The following is an 18,395-nucleotide window of genomic DNA, read 5'->3' as shown; positions in this document are numbered from 1 at the left end:
TGTGCTCGTCATCACACCTACCTAGGCCCTGACTCAACCTTGAAGGAATGCATGATCTACTTAGTACAGACAAGAGCATGCTCTGGTTAGTAAACGAGAAGACATCACGGAATAATTAATTAGCAGTTGGGAATGATGTACATACCAGACTGAGCTGCCATGTGATCTGGTTTCGATTTGATCTTGTAGCGCCACCCTGAACAGAGATGGGGACATGTACCACAAGAGGAGATTCAGATGTGTTGAGCCCCAGACGTGAGCCATGGCCTCGACCCCTGAAAGGGCACATGTTTGTTTGGGCTTCTCTAGGAAAAAAATAGGGAGTTCTGTTTCTAGAAACGGTGGAATTCAGGATGTTTACAGAAAAATAAAAAGAAATTGATTCGCTACTTACAATAACAAGACGTGGGGGTGAGTTAAGATAAAAAAGACGTGGGAAGAGAGGTTCAGCAATGCATCTTATTTAGTTGTGATTCATGCAAACACATGTTAGAATATTCGTGCGAGTGTCATCTTAATATTCTACTGATTCTGCAATGATTTATCTTGGATAATACATCAATGCAAGAACTGCTCCCAAACTAAGATTGTAGTGTATATAATTGTACATACGATGGAGCCAAATGAAATATATTAAATTCAGGATTATGGTGTATCAGTTTACCTGCTAAGAGACAGAACGACCACACGCATGTTGGCTGAAGCAAGGTCAATTTCAGAACCTGTAAGGGAAGCTGAGATTAGGGATGGACGCATGTGATACTTATTCCTATAGTATTACAGAACTGTGACAACGAAATAGGCAAGGACTCATCTGTGCACATAGCAGCAAGAAAATTTAAACATATATAATGCACCACAACTGGATATACTAAGTAATATATATGCTAAGTTTGGCATGAGATTCTCGGTTGGGCTCGCGCGGCGGTCAACCTCCCTGACCCCAACACACCCTTCCAGACTTGGTAGAGCTCTATCCACGACCACACGCCGGCCTCCATCTGCACAGTGGCTCTGGAAGCACCGCAATGCATGCATCTTCGACGGAGCCAGACCATCGCTCACCCTCATCTCCGATACCATCAAGGAAGAGGCGCGCCTATGGGCCAAGGCTGGCGCCAATGGGTTACAAAACATCATCCCTGGCGCGTAGTTTCCAGTTTTTTGTTTTGTGGCTGAGTAAATTAACCCCCTTGTTCTAGTCTACTCCTACGCCTGTACACCATGCCTAGCGTGTACATGGCCTTGTAAGCGTTGCAACCTCATGCTTGTACTCTCTTTCTATCAATGAAAAAATATGCAGCTTGCGTATTCATGAAAGAAAAAAGATATGCTAAGTGCGTTTCGAAAAGGAAAATGATTTTCAGCAAAGTTTACATAGTTAACATAATCTGATTTTTGCATTTTGAACAAGTTACATAGTTTTCATTAGAATTTGTACGCAGTGGTATAACTTGTCAGAATGCTCCTGGGACAGGTTGCAGTCCAAATTTATGACTCAGTCTTTTTATACTCAAGTAGTCTCAATATTTGCTAGGTCCTGTTACATTTCTGCCTATTCTTTTCTAGACAAATATGGCCCGCTAGCTGACTTATCCGAACCGCATTGACAATCCTTTCTTCCTAATTGCTTTTGCCAGTTGACATCAAATCTGTAGTTGATTCAGTTGTAATTAGTTCTCTAAAAAACACACATAAAAAGGTTTCAGTAACCCACGTTAAACTGTTTAGTCTTTATCAATTTTATTTATGACTAATCAGGGTAGGAATATGTTACAACTATGTCATGGTGTACACACTTTTAAAAGAAATCCTCGTTTGTTAATGTACCATATTGTTCTCTTGTAATACTGAACTGATATACAGTGTTGTTGTTTTTTGCTCTAAACTTCTTTCTCTATGTATAATGCAAGCCCCAAACTTAAATGAACTGAATATTTGGGCCTCCAGCAAGATCACTGACCGTGATGGGTTCTTATCCAGCTGTGATGTACAATACGACGATGGCTAACACTAGGCAGTTGTATTTGAGCGTACAATAGAGAACTCAAGACTGGGGCGGCGTGGATGCAGGTACAAGCGAGCGCAGGTGGTAGTGCATCAGGCAAATAATAAGATAGTTTAGATCACAGTCGTGATTGCCAGCAAAGAATCGACCATGGCACGATGGCCATGTCCTCACAAAGCACCAGAGAGAGTACGGGTAGAGGAGAGTGCCTTACTAAACCGTCAATGTCGGAGGTGAGGTAGCCGAAGCAGAGCAACACCGCCGAGACCAAGCCAGAAACCAGAGGAGGCGCGGCAGCCGCGCCGGCGACCCACGGCGACCAGTAGGGTTGCGGTAGGTGGGCGGAGGACGTCGCGGCGGCACGGGGTCGGTGGAGAGCACCGAGGGACAGACGGGCTGGTGAGAAACTTCGCGGGAGAGCACCGGAGCTAACCGGAATCGGTGGTGCCGAGGCAGCGGCGTGGTCATGGAGCTCGGCTGAGAGGCGAATTGGGGATGAGAGAGAGAGAGAGAGAGATTGGGGATAGAAAAATCTGGGGGAGGTGGGTACGTGGGGAGATTATAAGCTGCTTTCTAGGGAACGAGGAGGAGGTTAGCGCTAAGCTGGCGAGGTGGGCGTGGGAGGTGGAAACAAACAATACATCTTATCATATCTCTACTATTAAAGGAGAATATCTCTATTATTAAAAGAGAATCTGTCGTCGTCGTGATGGTTCGACCATCCTCCCACCCCTCGATGGCACGCCGAAAAAATCGCTCGATCGGTCCATCCGGCACGCACGAGATATCTGAAAAACTGCCCACTCTCCCACCTATCGTCGCTCGAAAAAAAGAGAACAGACTGCCGCCAGACAAACACGTCCCGCTCGAGCCCTCGCTCCCGATCATCACCTCCCCACCCTTCACCGCCCGGTTTGTTGCCAACGCACATCCCACGCCCCATCTCCCCCAACCGCTTGCCTCCACTTCGATCTCCCCGCACAGAAAAATCGCCACCCCGCCTCGCCCTGACACCAATCTACCACGACGAATCGCCCTTCTCGGCCGCCGCCCACGGTTCGTTTCCATCGTTGCCTCGTGCCTCCCCTTGTTCTTACGGTTGGGGTCGGTGTGGGAGGAGGCCCGGGGAAACCATAGGGTCTCACACGGGACCGAAAGGAGAGGTGGCAGCACCGGTGAGCTCGCAACCGTCGTGCACGTCGACAATGGCGAAGGCGAGACCGGCGTCCACACACGGCGATGACGTCGCAGATCCACAAATCAGATGCAGGCAATTCTAAGGCTCTTCTATAATCTCGTCTCTTCTTCCTTTCTGCCTTTTCTATCGCGATCTGCTCGTGTATGTCCTACGATTTGTCGTTGACTGGTGTGCCGCTCTGGATCTCGGTTGTAGGCCGGTGATGACCACTGTCTCGGATTCCTTCTTCGAGGTCCTCAGATTTCTTAATAAGGTGTGTGATTGATCGTCCGAGTTACTCTGGATGTGGCTGGTGCTCGCGGTAGCGGCAGAGTGGCGTGCGCGAGCGCGGCGTAGGCAACGACCAAAGTCGCGTCAGTCATTGTGAGCACGCCGTCCAGGCGACACATCAAGTTCGACAGTGTTCCCTCCAAACTCCTAAGGTATGTGGCCAGTGAAGATCCAACGTCTTCATTGCCTACGAGCCTACGGCGGCCGGAGCACAACATGGCTTGCACCAAATCTGGCTGCTAGAGATAGCCCAGTGCTGAAGTCTCGGTTTCAATTTTGGTTTTAGCATTTCCCAATTCTTCAGTAATTTCCCTGCAAGTGTCGCCGAGGGTGTCGAGTGCGACAGAGATTACCCACTTCTTCCTATCCTACTACATTTGGACAATGACACTCAGTTCTAGCAAAAACTGCAACCTAACATAATGTCACTCAATGATGTTCTATGTCTGTAAGCTTTTGAGCTGTTGTCTTGTACCTTCTTTAAGAGCAGATACAACTTGTACGATGATATTCCTCTATGGGTTGTATAGTTAAGAATGGATTCACTTGCTACGTAGATTGCAGTTGAGGTGAAGCTCAATGTGACGGGACCAACTTGTCATTAATTTTCTCCATAAATTGCAGCTGAGGTGAAGCCATGGTTTACTTTCCATTAGTGAAATGAAAGAAAGAGAAAAAAAAAACATGCGGCATATTTGTTTGTCCACATCACGTGATCCTCACCATGTTCATTTGTTAAGAGAAACAGAACACCGTGCCACTGTAATGTTTCAAATATTCTATGGTTTACTTATTTATTTTAGAAAAAAATGTATTTCAGCATGTTGTTTGATGATCACCCTTTTTTAGATCGTTATTATCCTATTTTAAATAAATACATCAGAGTTGTGTTTAAATGTGCATTACTTTTTCTTTATGTGACCTCTATTCAGTTCTACTTTAATTTGTTGCAATGCAGGGGACAGAGTGCATCTTGCAAGAACTTAATCTATTTCTTTGCACGAAGCTTCCGGCCGAAAGCCCCACTTTACATTTTGCAAAGGTATTGTCATGGTTGCTCCAGTTACTCAAGTACAGTGCCACCTGCTTGCATAATTTTTCTCCGCTGCTCACGCTGATCCTCTGTACCTGAACCAGGATGTGACTCGCAGTGCAGCAACACTGTTTCAGTGACCTCTCCTGCTCACATTGATCGCCAATGTCTTTGCCGTATGTGCCATCTTGCTGCTATCTGATCAGTGTCATCACCACGCCGACGCTTGCCGTTGTTAGATCTATCAACATGCGTCCATTGCTCCATTACGTTGATTTCTTTTTTTTTCAATATATGTTGCACAAGGCTCTAGGAGCCAGGATTCTTATGACTGATGCCGTACTACTTATGCTGGTTTGCGGGCTATAATTCTAGAATTTCTTCTCAAGACATGAAATGTTTGAATTAGCAGAAAGAATGAGCTATTGGGTCACATGTTAATGAGTTATGCATTAATTTCAAGGACCCAAGGAGAACACTGAAGTACTCCCTCCGTCCGAAAAAGCTTGTCTTTTTCAGACAGAGGGAGTATTTATTTAGTTTGATATTCTCAGTTATACACCATATTTGGTTTTTCTACACGATTCTTGGAGCCACAGAGCCATAAATGCTTATCTTCGTTACGGTCAAAGGATAATGTGAGGCAAACATTGGCATTGCACTGCATGCCGCCTTCATTAATTATAGTTTGAAAAATTAATAACATCATCTCTCACAGTATGCGAGGACATTGCCATAGATTTGCATATGACAAAAAGGTTCTGAAGCAAAGGTAAGGCGAGATGACTGATTTTCTTAAGTGACAACAATGCTAGAGCAAAGATGGATGAAGACTATTGATGTAGAGGGGAAGGAGTGGTGGGGAGATAGATGTTGTTTTGTCTTTGAGAGTGCATAAGGAGGCACAATAACTGTTGGAGGGAAGGAGTGGTGGGGACATAGATGTTGTTTTGTCTTCGAGAGTGCATCAGGAGGCACAATAACTATTGGAGGGAAGAAGTGGTAGAGATAATAGGTATTAGTCATCGTTGTATGAATGGAAACCACGTGTCAACATGTTCTCTATTATTCCGTGGTAACGCAGGGGCATTCGGCTAGTCGTTGGTAGATATGCGTTGGTATAGGGGGGATTTTGTTGTAGTGTTCCTTGCCAATGAATGCCCGAGTCTTCTTGGAGCTGCTCTTCTTGTGAGATGAAGACTTTGAGGATTTTGATGATGAAGATTTTGAGGATTTCTTCTTTTTCTTCGCATCATCAGAACTGTAATCCTTGTATTTCTTCTTCTTTGATTCCTTTTCCTATTGAGGACAATCTTGAATGTAATGTCCAGATTTCTTGCATTTGTGACAAAGCCTCTTCTTGTAGTCACTGGATGAGGAATCATTGCTCCTTGAGGGTCTTCCAAAGCGACCACGTCTTGAGAACTTCTGGAATTTCTTCACGAGCAGTGCTAGTTCATGGCTCAGTTCTTCAGGATCACCAAGGCTGCTGCCAGAGTCTTCATCTTCAGACTCAGAAACTGCATTGGCCTTCAGTGCACGTGATCTGTCATAGCTCGAAGCATAGAGATCTCTCTTTTCAGCAAGCTGGAACTCATGAGTATTTAGCCTCTCGAGGATATCAACGGGATCAAGTGACTTGTAATCAGCTCGTTCTTGTATCACCAATGCCAGAGTATCAAATGAGGAATCAAGCGATCTCAACAATTTCTTCACCACCTCATGGTCGGTGATGTCAGTGGGACCAAGCGCTTGAAGCTCATTTGAGATGTCAGTGAGGCGATCGAAGGTTTGTTGAACATTTTCATTATAGAGTCTTTTGAAGCGGTTGAAGAGATTGCGAAGAACATCAACTCGAGAGTCACGCTGAGTTGAAACTCCTTCATTCACTTTGGACAACCTATTCCAGATAAGCTTAGCAGTTTCCAAAGCACTCACTCTTCCATACTGTCCTTTGCTCAGATGGCCACATATGATATTCTTCGCTTGAGAATCGAGTTGCTTGAATCTCTTCACATCGGTAGCGTTCAGTGAGGGTGAGACAGAGGGAACACCATTTTCCACAACATACCAGAGATCGTTATCAATTGCCTCAAGATGCATTCGCATCTTATTCTTCCAGTAGGGGTAGTCCGTCCCATCAAAGGTAGGACACCAAGCAGAGACCTTGATCATACCTGCTGTCGGTGTCAAAATCGGCGGATCTCGGGTAGGGGGTCCTGAACAGTGCGTCTAGGCCGAATGGTAGCAGGAGGCAGGGGACACGATGTTTTACCCAGGTTCGGGCCCTCTTGATGGAGGTAAAACCCTACGTCCTGCTCGATTAATATTGAGGATATGTGTAGTACAAGAGTAGATCTACCACGAGGTCAGAGAGGCTAAACCCTAGAAGCTAGCCTATGGTATGATTGTATGTTGTGATTGTTGTCCTATGGACTAAAACCCTTCAGTTTATATAGACACCGGAGAGGGTTAGGGTTACACAAGGTCGGTTACAGAGGAGGAGATATCCATATACGTATTGCCTAGCTTGCCTTCCACGCCAAGTAGAGTCCCATCCGACACGAGATGAAGTCTTCAATCTTGTATCTTCATAGTCTAACAGTCCGGCCAACGGAGATAGTCCGGCCATCCGGAGACCCCCTAATCCAGGACTCCCTCAGTAGCCCCCGAACCAGGTTTCAATGACGACGAGTCCAGCGCGCAGTATTATCTTCGGCATTGCAAGGCGGGTTCCTCTCCAAATTCTGTGTACCTGTCAAAATAATGTCCGGTTCCTTGTGACGGTTTGTACTCCTTGGCTTATACACCCAATAATGGCCACTTTCCACGTGTCAAGCGAATGTGAAGAGCCAGGGAGTTTTCACATTTACCCCCTAGCTATGTAAATGAGCCGCCTATTTAAAAAGACAAGGATTCAGATCCAAATCACATCATCCTCACTTGCTGAGTCTTCACCGGAGAGCACCCGACAGAGATCCACTCCACCATGGCCGGTCGACACAGCTCCTCCTCTCGCACCCCTAGCTCCAAGCCTGGAGATTGGGAGAGATGTTCCATCCCGCACAGCAAATTGGTGATGCTCCAGTCCAAGGGATTTCTTCCCCCAGCGTACCTTGCCACCTACAATGGCGGAGAGCAAGCAGAGAGCCGTCCCAATCCCTCCAAGGGAGAGCGGGTATGCCTTGTCCCTTATCTGGTAAGAGGGCTCGGATTCCCAATTCATCCGTTTCTCCGGGGGCTTCTGGAGTTCTATGGCCTCCAGCTGCACAACCTTACGCCTGCCTCCCTGTTGCATATCGCGAGATTCGTAGCCCTTTGCGGGTTATTTTTGGGCTGTGAGGCTCATTTCGCTCTGTGGAAGAAGCTGTTCTGCCTTGTGCCCCGTTCTAAGAAGGTATCAATATATCAAGTGGGCGGAGCCGAAGTGTGGTGTATTGCCGGGACCAGATACCTGTCCGGGACCCCGAAGAAGACGTCCGAAGACTGGCCTTCAGAATGGTTTTATATAGAAGATGTCCCCCTTCCGGACCCTATTCCGATCGGCCTTCCTGAGTTTGACAACGCCCCTTTGAAGAAGCACCGGAGCTGGCGTCCACGGAGCTCCCTGGAGGAAGATGATAGGGACATTCTTTATCTGATGAGCCGGATAAGTTCTTTAGCTCGATCCGGATTGACCATGATCGAGGTCATGGCTATATGCATTATGCGGGGGGTGCAGCCGCTCCAGTATAGAGGCCACCCCATGTGGGATTTCAACGGGGAGGATGACGCCACCCGCCACGGCCGCAAAGGGCCCGGATCGGCTGCTAATCTAATAAAGATCTTGTCCACTTTGTACAAGGGAGAAGAGGAGGAATTCCTCCGTGTCAACCCGCAGGGCGGATTCTCTATGTACAATCCTCCGAGCTGGGTAAGCGGAGACTTTTTCTCGCCCATCCGTTTCGTATTCCCGTAGTTTAAGTATTCATTCTAGCGATTTCATCGCAGGAGCTGCGCCAGGCAGTAAAGGAGATAAACAGCCCTCCTCCACAGCCCGAGGACCCTGGCCGGTCCCTTGACCCGGCCTCCCAGGAGGATCCGGACATATCCGTGGAGCTGATCGACGGGGTATTTTACCAAGGGAGTAATGACAATACCTTGGTGTCCATTACGCCCGATTACCCTGGGCTAGTTCCAGCCTCATAGGTGACTGAGACCGAAGTCCCAGCACTCGAAAAGGGATCCGTCCTTGTGCTCTTTTTTTATTACCGTATAACAGCCGTGTTTTACAGGGGAGGTCCTCGGGGCAGAAGGCCGAGCCTGTGGCAACTAGCCAACAAGGGGCCGCTAGGCCAGGTAGGCTGAAAAGATCCACAGTCCGGATTGAGGCACCGGCGCAGCGGTATGGTGCCCCGTCTTTATTGCAAGACATTATTTACAAAGGCATATTAACGCACATGCCTTCTTTTCAGGAAAAAGAGCGCTCGCCGGACTATACCCGGAGAGGCTACCAATCGCGCCTCCACAAGCCAGGCCCCAAGGCCGGACTCAGAGGTGAGAACGAGTACAAGGCGTGCGCCGGGTGCTCCTCCGACAGAGGATATAGATAGACTGTCCGCCACCCATTCCGAGGTGGAAAGTGCCATGAACCACAGGCGTCGCCGGACTGTTCTTCGTGACGCTTGTTTCTCCCAAGAGGCATTGGATGCCTTCAACTCGGGAGACGCGCACCTCCGTGCCGCTCAAAATGGTCTAGCCAGAGCCACGAAGCAGTATGTAAAAGACATACGGGTGAGAAAATTTGATGATTATATATACCAGTAGCCCCTGAGACTTGAAACAGTTAGGATAACTGATTTAAGGATCATTTGTTATGTAGGTTCTTACAGAAAAGAATACTCAACTGTCCCAGGAGCTGGAAGAGTGCAAAGCCCAACTTCAGGCCGCACTGGCCGCGGCAGGGGAGCCCAAAGAGACCCCCTCTGGTAACATATCCGTCAAATGATAAGTATCATATTAGAGTGCGGCTTTATATGCAGATCTGACGATAAAATTGCAGATGACGCTGGAGTGAATCCGGAGAAGTAACAGCTCATACGCAAGCTGAAGGCCGGTGAGAGCGTGCTTACAAGGGTGAGGCAGGAGAAGAATGATCTCCAAGATGCCAACACCAAGCTGGGCCTGGAACTAAAAGATGTTCGTGCCCAACTGTCGGACTCTGTCAAGGAGAATCGGCGGCTTCGACGCGGAATATTTAGTAAGTGCTTGAACGAACTTTGAAAAAGAGTTCGGCGAGGAAGCTGGCTGACAGAGTTATGTCTGTAGATATGCTAACAGGTTGTCCTGCCGAGGAGATGCCTGGTTCAACGGGTGATCTTCTTCCCGAGCTCGCACAGTTGCATGAACGAGTTCATCAGGTGATGCAAGGCGTTGCCTAGGCCTTGTGGCCGTCCATCTCCATACCCGAAGGCCTTGGAGAGCTTGTAGAAAAGCTGAAGGGAGCACGGCGGCGCTTTCGATTATGGAAGATATCGGCCTACCTTCAGGGCGCCAGGGAAGCTTGGGCAATGGTGAAGACACGGTACACAAAGGCTGACCCGAACCACATGGCCGAAGTCGGACCTGTGGGGCCTGTGAGTTTAGTGTACGGCCAAGTAGAATTGGCCGCAAAGTATTCCCAACAGGACTGTAGACTAGACAGCCTATTGGATGGCATTGAAGAGGAATTCAACCAGTCAAATTGACTATGTAATTTTAAGGTGACATGTATGATGCCTTCTAGCCGGATTGTAGATCGTTTGTCGTGGTGGACCTTTTCGCTTCAACCTCGGGACCCGACAGTCCGGAGTGTATCCGAATACCCTCTCGGTTATGTACGAACCGGGGCATGCGTGGAGACCAGGCGTAGGGGTCATTAGTGCTTTATCAGACAAGTGCCCAACTAGTTATGTTATATTACATGGGTAGTAATAAACATCTTCCAGAGAGAATAGTTCCGTTAAGGGTTCCTTTCCCTGGGTAGGCATGCCCTAAAGTGCATGTCCGGACTGCGACAAGAAGCGCAGAAAAAACATCTGGGGGCAGATATGGATAATAAATAAAAGTCATCTTTTGTTCACCGACCGAATATTCTCTTAAGAACGCTAGCTTTCAGCTTCACCCAGTCTGAGGTACACGTCCGGCTGACCCGGCGGTAACAATCGCAGAGGTGCTCCCCTTATGCCCTAGCCGAATTAACGGGAACGTAGGGCATAAATACAAGAGCCAGGCAACCCAGCTTGGCCAAAACTTAAGTCATATCGATGCATATAATGGTGAAAAAAGGTACATGCGGAAGTATAACGCATGTGTTGGGCGTGATGCCCAAGTAAATAATTTAAGCTTCTCTGAAAGAAGCCCCTAGGTGTATAGAGTGCAGCTAGCACATCTGTAATGTACAAGTGAGGCACAAGGTGACCCTTGAAGGCCTAGGGAAATAAAAGAAAGAAAGGGAAACAAGACAGATGACACATATGCATGAAATGGACAAAGGGAGGGGACTAACATAAAGTCCGGTGCTAGGCATAGAATCTTCGGAGCCTGGCTGCGTTCCATGGGTTCGGCTCGAGTCGACTAGTCAACGCATCCCGTAGTCGGTATGCTCCACCGGTCAGAACTTGGTCGATGATGAAGGGACCTTCCCATTTGGGCTCTAGCTTGTCCTTTTTCTTATCCGGCAGCCGGAGAACTAGTTCGCCAACGTTATAAGTTTTGGCTCGTACTTCTCTGCTTTGGTATCTGCGAGCCTGTTGCTGGTAAAATGCGGAACGGGCTTTGGCTACGTCGCGCTCTTCCTCCAAGGTGTCCAGACTGTCCTGCTGATCGAGCTCGGCTTCTCTTTCTTCGTACATGCGCACTCGAGGTGAGTCATGAATTATGTCACAGGGCAGGACTGCCTCTGTGCCGTACACCATAAAAAATGGTGTGTATCCGGTACTACGATTCGGTGTGGTCCGTAGCCCCCAGAGTATGGAGTCAAGCTCCTCTACCCAGTGCGTGTCAGACTCCGTTAAGGAGCGCACTAGTCAGGGTTTAATGCCGCTCATTATAAGACCATTTGCTCGTTCGACTTGACCGTTGGTTTGTGGGTGATAGACTGAAGCATAATCGAGCTTGATGCCCATTTTGCTGCACCAGAGTTTTACCTCATCGGCCATGAAGTTCGTGCCGTTATCAGTGATGATGCTGTGGGGGACGCCGTAGTGGTGTACAACCCCGGATATGAAGTCTATCACCGGTCTGGATTCGGCTGTTTTAACCGGTTTGGCCTCTATCCATTTGGTGAATTTATCCACCATGACCAATAAGTATTTTTTCTTGCGGGTTCCCCCTTTAAGGGGTCCAACCATATTAAGCCCACAGACCGCGAAGGGCCATGTAATGGGGATTGTTCGGAGGGCGGTGGGTGGCATGTGGCTTTGATTTGCAAAGAGCTGGCAACCGGCGCAATGTTGGACCAAGTCCTGTGCATCTGCCGGGCCGTTGGCCAATAAAATCCTATGCGGAAGGCCTTGCTTACAAGAGCCCGGGCTGCGGCGTGATGACCGCTGAGTCCGGCGTGAATTTCTGCCAAAATATTCCGCCCTTCCTCTTTGGAGATGCACCTTTGAAGGACTCCGGTAGCGCTTTTTTCGTACAATTCTCCCTCATGGACCCTGTAGGCTTTGGATCGCCGCACTATGCAGCGTGCCCCATTTTGGTCCTCCGAAAGTTCCTGTCTAATTAGGTAGGCCAGGAATAGTTCTATGCACGGGGCAATAATGGCCATTATTTCGTGGGCTGATTGTGTTATTTCGGTGGTGGAGCCTCCGATTGTGTCAGAGAGTTCGGTATCGGGTATTTTGGCCGGGTCCGGACTGTTGTTACCAGTGTCCCCTTCCAATGCTACGAATGGCTTGAAAGGCCTTTCCAAAAAAATGTTGGGAGGGACCGCGTCGCGTTTGGCGCCAATGCGGGCGAGGATATCCGCCGCCTGATTGTTTTCCCGAGCCACATGGTGAAATTCGAGCCCCTCGAACCGAGCTGACATTTTTAGGATGGCATTGCGATAAGCGGCCATTTTTGGATCCTTGGCATCAAAGTCTCCATTTATTTGGGATATCGCGAGGTTTGAATCCCCGCGCACCTCTAGGCGTTGAATGCCCATGGATACGGCCATCCAGAAACCATGTAGAAGGGCCTCATATTCGGCTGCATTGTTGGAGTCCGTATACATTATTTGCAGTACGTATTGAACGGTGTCTCCTGTTGGGGACGTCAAAACGACACCAGCCCCCAGACCAGCCAACATTTTCGAGCCGTCGAAGTGCATGATCCAGTTTGAATATGTGCCGTACTCTTTAGGGAGTTCGGCTTCCGTCTAGTCAGTGACGAAGTCAGCCAAAACTTGCGATTTAATAGCTCACCGTGGCTTGTAAGTTATGTCGAACGGGAGGAGCTCAATGGCCCATTTGGCAATCCGGCCCGTCGCGTCGCGGTTGTTTATAATATCATTAAGTGGTACTTCCGAGGCTACCATTATCGAACACTCTTGAAAGTAGTGTCGCAGCTTCCGGGATGCCATAAATACCGCGTATGCTATCTTTTGATAATGCGGGTACCGCGATTTGCATGGAGTAAGGACAGTGGACACGTAGTAAACCAGCTTTTGAAGGGGAAATTTGTGTCCATCCACTTCTCGCTCGATGACAAGCACTGCGCTTACTACTTGAAGAGTTGCGGCAATGTATAATAGCATTGGTTCGCCAATGTTTGGCGCGGCCAGGACTGGGTTTGTTGCCAATATGGCTTTTATTTCGTTGAGTCCGGCCGTGGCGGCGTCCGTCCACTCGAAGTGTTCGGTGCGCCGGAGGAGGCGATAAAGGGGTAATGCCTTTTCTCCCAAGCGGGAGATAAAGCGGCTTAGAGCCGCCGCACATCTAGTCAATTTTTGTATTTGTTTGAGGTGTGTTGGGGTAGCCAACTGTGACAACGCTCGGATTTTGGCCGGATTAGCTTCAGTACCTCTACTGGAGACAATGAATCCCAGGAGCTTTCCTGCTGGTACGCTGAAAACGCATTTTTCCGGATTGAGCTTGATGTCATATGTTCGGAGGTTGTCGAATGTGAGCCTCAAGTCGTCTACTAGAGTTTCAACATGCTTGGTTTTAACGACCACGTCATCCACGTATGCCTCCACTATTTTGCCGATCTGGTATGCCAGGCATGTCTGAATCATGCGCTGATATGTTGCACCGGCGTTTTTGAGCCCGAAGGACATTGTGTTGAAACAGAATGGGCCGTATGGTGTGATGAATGCCGTTGCGGCTTGGTCTGGCTCTGCCATTTTGATTTGATGGTAGCCAGAGTATGCGTCGAGGAAACACAATGAATCGTGTCCTGCGGTAGCATCGATGATTTGATCGATGCGGGGGAGGGGGAAGGGATCCTTTGGGCAGGCCTTGTTAAGGTCCTTAAAATCGACACACAAGCGCCATGATTTGTCCTTCTTTGGTACCATCACCAGGTTTGCTAGCCAGTCCGGATGTTTTATGTCTCTGATGAATCCGGCCTCCAATAGCTTGGCTAGTTCCTCTCCCATGGCTTGTTTTTTAGGCTCGGAGAAACGTCGAAGAGCCTGCTTGACTGGCTTGAATCCTTTTAGGATATTTAGGCTGTGTTGAGCCAGCCTGCGTGGGATTCCTGGCATGTCTGAAGGGTGCCAGGAAAAAATGTCCCAGTTCTCGCGTAGGAATGCTCGTAGTGCGGCGTCGACATCAGGGTTTAATTGTGCCCCGATGGAAGCTGTTTTTGTAGGGTCCGTTGGATGGACTTGGAATTTGACTATTTCGTCCGCCGGCTTAAAGGAGGTGGACTTGGATCTTTTATCGAGTATCACGTCGTCCCTGTTCACTGTGGAGCGCAGTGCAGTTAGTTCTTCGACCGCTAGGGCTTCGGATAGTGCCTCAAGGGCCAGTGCAGCTGTCTTATTTTCGGCGCGGAGTGCTATGTCCGGATCACTAACAAGAGTGTGATTCCGTTGGGCCCGGGCATTTTGAGCTTCATGTACCCGTAATGGGGTATGGCTTGGAAGATTGTAAACGCCTCCCGCCCTAATAGAGCGTGGTATCCGCTGCTGAACGGGGCCACTTGGAATGTAATTTCTTCGGACCTGTAATTATCCGACATGCCGAATACCACGTCTAGTGTGATTTTTCCAGCACAGCGTGCTTCCCGACTGGGGATGATTCCTCTAAAGGTTGTGCTGCTTTGCTTAATGCGGCTCCAGTCTATTTCCATCTTTTGAAGAGTTTCCTCATAGATGAGGTTTAATCCGCTGCCGTCGTCCATGAGTACCTTGGTGAGTCAAAAGCCGTCCATGATTGGACTGAGGACCAGTGCGGCTGGTACTCGGGCTGTTTGGAATTTAGGTTCGCCACTGGCATTGAAGGTAATAGCCGTGTCGCTCCAAGGATTTATTTCTGCTATGTGGCAGATTTCGAACATGCTGCGGAGTGTTCGCTTCCGTCTATTATTTGACACGAAGGTCTCAAAGACCGTATTATTGTCCTCGGGGTGGTGCTCTGTGGTTTTGGGAGGAGTAGATCCTCACCACTTTTGGCCACCTACCGGAGTATCCAGCATGCTCTAAGGCTGTGTGTTGGTATCACATCCGCTGTACTATGAATTTCGCAGGGTCCATTGAGCCATCCCTCTAGTACGGTTCCTTGCCCCGTAGAGGGCTTTTGCTTTTTGGTAGTTAACCCAGGTGTATTGTGATAATGCACCCTTTTATTTTGGACTGGGTTTGTATTCAGGGCCGGATTATCCCAAAATTTCATTTCGGTTTTCCAGGCGCTTTCCATCGCACAGTACTTTCGTACTATGGACACCAAGTCGGCAAAGCGTGTAATTTTGCGACGACTTATGGCATTAAGGATTCCCTTGTCCGTGCAATTATTACAGAAGAATGAAATTGCGTCTTCCTCGCGGCAGTCCTTTATCCTGTTCTTGATCAGGAGGAATCTGGCCCAGTAATGGTGTACTGTTTCTTTGGGCTCTTGCCTAATTTGGGATAGATCGCGTATGTTTGGGTGGGTGGGTGGAATTGAATCCGAATCCTCACCCAATCTGAGGCTCAGTGGCCAAGGAGTTTCCGAACTCGAAAGTTTGGATTCTTGGATGTTTTCTGGTAAATCTAGCCCGTTGCCTGATTCTGGGTTTAGGCTTTGAGTGACATCCTCCCCTCCGCGGGTATCCTGCTTGGAGGGATCGGGAATCCGGACGTAGCTAGTCCTTAAGATAGATGAAGGGTTGCCGCATTGTTCTTCCACCACTGCAACGTGATGCGATCCAAGAGCTCGTTCAAGGAAGAGAGCTCCATTGGATCTAACTGCTCGGCGAGTTCCAATTTGACGTGAAGATTGCTTTCGATGACCCGAGAAGTCATCGTCGGCGCAGCGGCCGAATAGGCGGTCATAAGGAAACCACCTAGCCAGAGAGTTTGGCCGATAGCCAGAGCTCCCTCAGCGATAGTGCCGTCTTTAAAGACGGGACGAGACGTCCTTCCTAGTGGTGACGACACAACGGAACTCTCAATGAAAGCACCAATATCGGTGTCAAAACCGGCGGATCTCGGGTAGGGGGTCCCGAACAGTGCGTCTAGGCAGGATGGTAACAGGAGGCAGGGGACACGATATTTTACCCAGGTTCGGGCCCTCTTGATGGAGGTAAAACCATACTTCCTGCTTGATTAATATTGAGGATATGTGTAGTACAAGAGTAGATCTACCACGAGATCAGAGAGACTAAACCCTAGAAGCTAGCCTATGGTATGATTGTATGTTGTGATTGTTGTCCTACGGACTAAAACCCTTCGGTTTATATATACACCGGAGAGGGTTAGGGTTACACAAGGTCGGTTACAGAGGAGGAGATATCCATATACGTATTGCCTAGCTTGCCTTCCACGCCAAGTAGAGTCCCATCCGGACACGAGATGAAGTCTTCAATCTTGTATCTTCATAGTCTAACAGCCGGCCAACGGAGATAGTCCGTCTATCCGGAGACCCCCTAATCCAGGACTCCCTCACCTGCGGTCGATATAACTAAAAATCCAAGCGGTTAAACCAAAATCACACAGAACAAGGGAGTAACCTGGCTCTGATACCAATTGAAAGTGCGTTATATCGACTAGAGGGGGGTGAATAGGCGATTTTTATGAATTATTCACTAAGGAATTTGCCGGTTAGGAAATTCCTTAGCGAATAACTACTTGCAGCGGAATAAGTACTCAAAAGTAAACATAACAGAAGACAAGCTTAGTCATTGATACGTCTCCAACGTATCTATAATTTTTTATTGCTCCATGCTATATTATCTACTATTTTGGACTATATTGGGCTTTATTTTCCACTTTTATATTATTTTTGGGACTAACCTATTAACCGGAGGCCCAGCCCAGAATTCCAGTTTTTTTGCCTATTTAAGTGTTTCGGAGAAACGGAATATCAAACGGAGTCCAAACGGAATAAAATCTTCGGGAACATGATTTTCGCACCGAACGTGATCCAGAAGACTTGGACCCTGCTCCAAGCAACAAAAGAGGCGGTCACGAGGGTGGGGGGGCGCGCGCCCCCCTAGGGCGCGGCCCCTGCCTCATGGGCCCCTCGGTGCTCCTCCGACGTACTTCTTCCTCCTATATATACACACGTACCCCCAAACAATCAGAACAGGAGCCAAAAACCTAATTCCACTGCCACAACTTTCTGTATCCACGAGATCCCATCTTGGGGCCTATTACGGAGCTCCGCCGGAAGAGGGCCATCATCACGGAGGGCTTCTACATCATCATAGCCTCTCCGATGAAGTGTGAGTAGTTTACCTTAGACCTTCGGGTCCATAGTTAGTAGCTAGATGGCTTCTTCTCTCTCTTTGAATCTCAATACAAAGTTCTCCCCCTCTCTTGTGGAGATCTATTCGATGTAATCTTCTTTTTGTGGTGTGTTTGTTGAGATCGATGAATTGTGGGTTTATGATCAAGTCTATCTATAAATAATATTTGAATCTTCTCTGAATTCTTTTATGTATGATTGGTTATCTTTGCAAGTCTCTTCGAATTATCCATTTGGTTTGGCCAAATAGATTGGCAGTTCTTGCCATGGGAGAAGTGCTTAGCTTTGGGTTCAATCTTGCGGTGTCCTTTCCCAGTGACAGAAGGGGCAGCAAGGCACGTATTGCATCGTTGACATCGAGAATAACAAGATGGGGTTTATTTCATATTGCATGAATTTATCTCTCTACATCATGTCATCTTGCTTAAGGCGATACTCTGTTTTTAACTTAATACTCTAGATGCATGCTGGATAGCGGTCGATGAGTGGAGTAATAGTAGTAGATGCAGAATCGTTTCGGTCTACTTGTCACGGACGTGATGCCTATATACATGATCATGCCTAGATATTCTCATAACTATGCTCAATTCTGTCAATTGCTCAACAGTAATTTGTTCACCCATCGTAGAATACTTATGCTCTTGAGAGAATCCACTCATGAAACCTATGGCCCCCGGGTCTATTCTCAGCATATCAATCTCCATCACTTTAATCTTGCTTTGCTTTTTAATTTGCCTTTACTTTTTACTTTGCACCTTTATACCAAAAATACCAAAAATAGTATATCTATTAGATCTCACTCTCGTAAGTGACCGTGAAGGGATTGACAACCCCTAATCACGTTGGTTGCGAGTAGCTACCGATTTGTGCAGGTACGAGGGACTGGAGCGTGGCCTACTACTAGATCGATACCTTGGTTCTCAAAAACCGAGGGAAATACTTACGCTACTCTGCTGCATCATCCCTTCCTCTTCGGAGAAAACCAACGCAAGC

At 48.0% G+C, this 18,395-nt stretch overlaps 2 long non-coding RNA genes across 2 annotated transcripts; one reads left to right on the top strand and one right to left on the bottom strand.

Annotated features, from left to right (window-relative positions):
- Window positions 1–25: 25 nt before the first annotated feature.
- On the bottom strand, window positions 26–2,536 carry LOC123057771 (uncharacterized). The gene is made up of 3 exons (XR_006426951.1): window positions 2,223–2,536; window positions 665–722; window positions 26–275 (listed from the first exon to the last, which is right to left on the bottom strand). It is a non-coding gene; the product is annotated as an uncharacterized lncRNA (long non-coding RNA).
- Window positions 2,537–2,932: 396 nt separating this feature from the next.
- On the top strand, window positions 2,933–4,971 carry LOC123057770 (uncharacterized). Its single transcript, XR_006426950.1, has 2 exons — window positions 2,933–4,518; window positions 4,614–4,971. It is a non-coding gene; the product is annotated as an uncharacterized lncRNA (long non-coding RNA).
- Window positions 4,972–18,395: the final 13,424 nt, after the last annotated feature.

Source organism: Triticum aestivum, chromosome 3A (genome assembly GCF_018294505.1).
Source record: "Triticum aestivum cultivar Chinese Spring chromosome 3A, IWGSC CS RefSeq v2.1, whole genome shotgun sequence".
NCBI classification, from domain to species: domain Eukaryota; kingdom Viridiplantae; phylum Streptophyta; class Magnoliopsida; order Poales; family Poaceae; genus Triticum; species Triticum aestivum.
The sequence above is the reverse complement of the archived record's forward strand: the minus strand, read 5'-3'. Positions and strand labels throughout refer to the sequence as shown.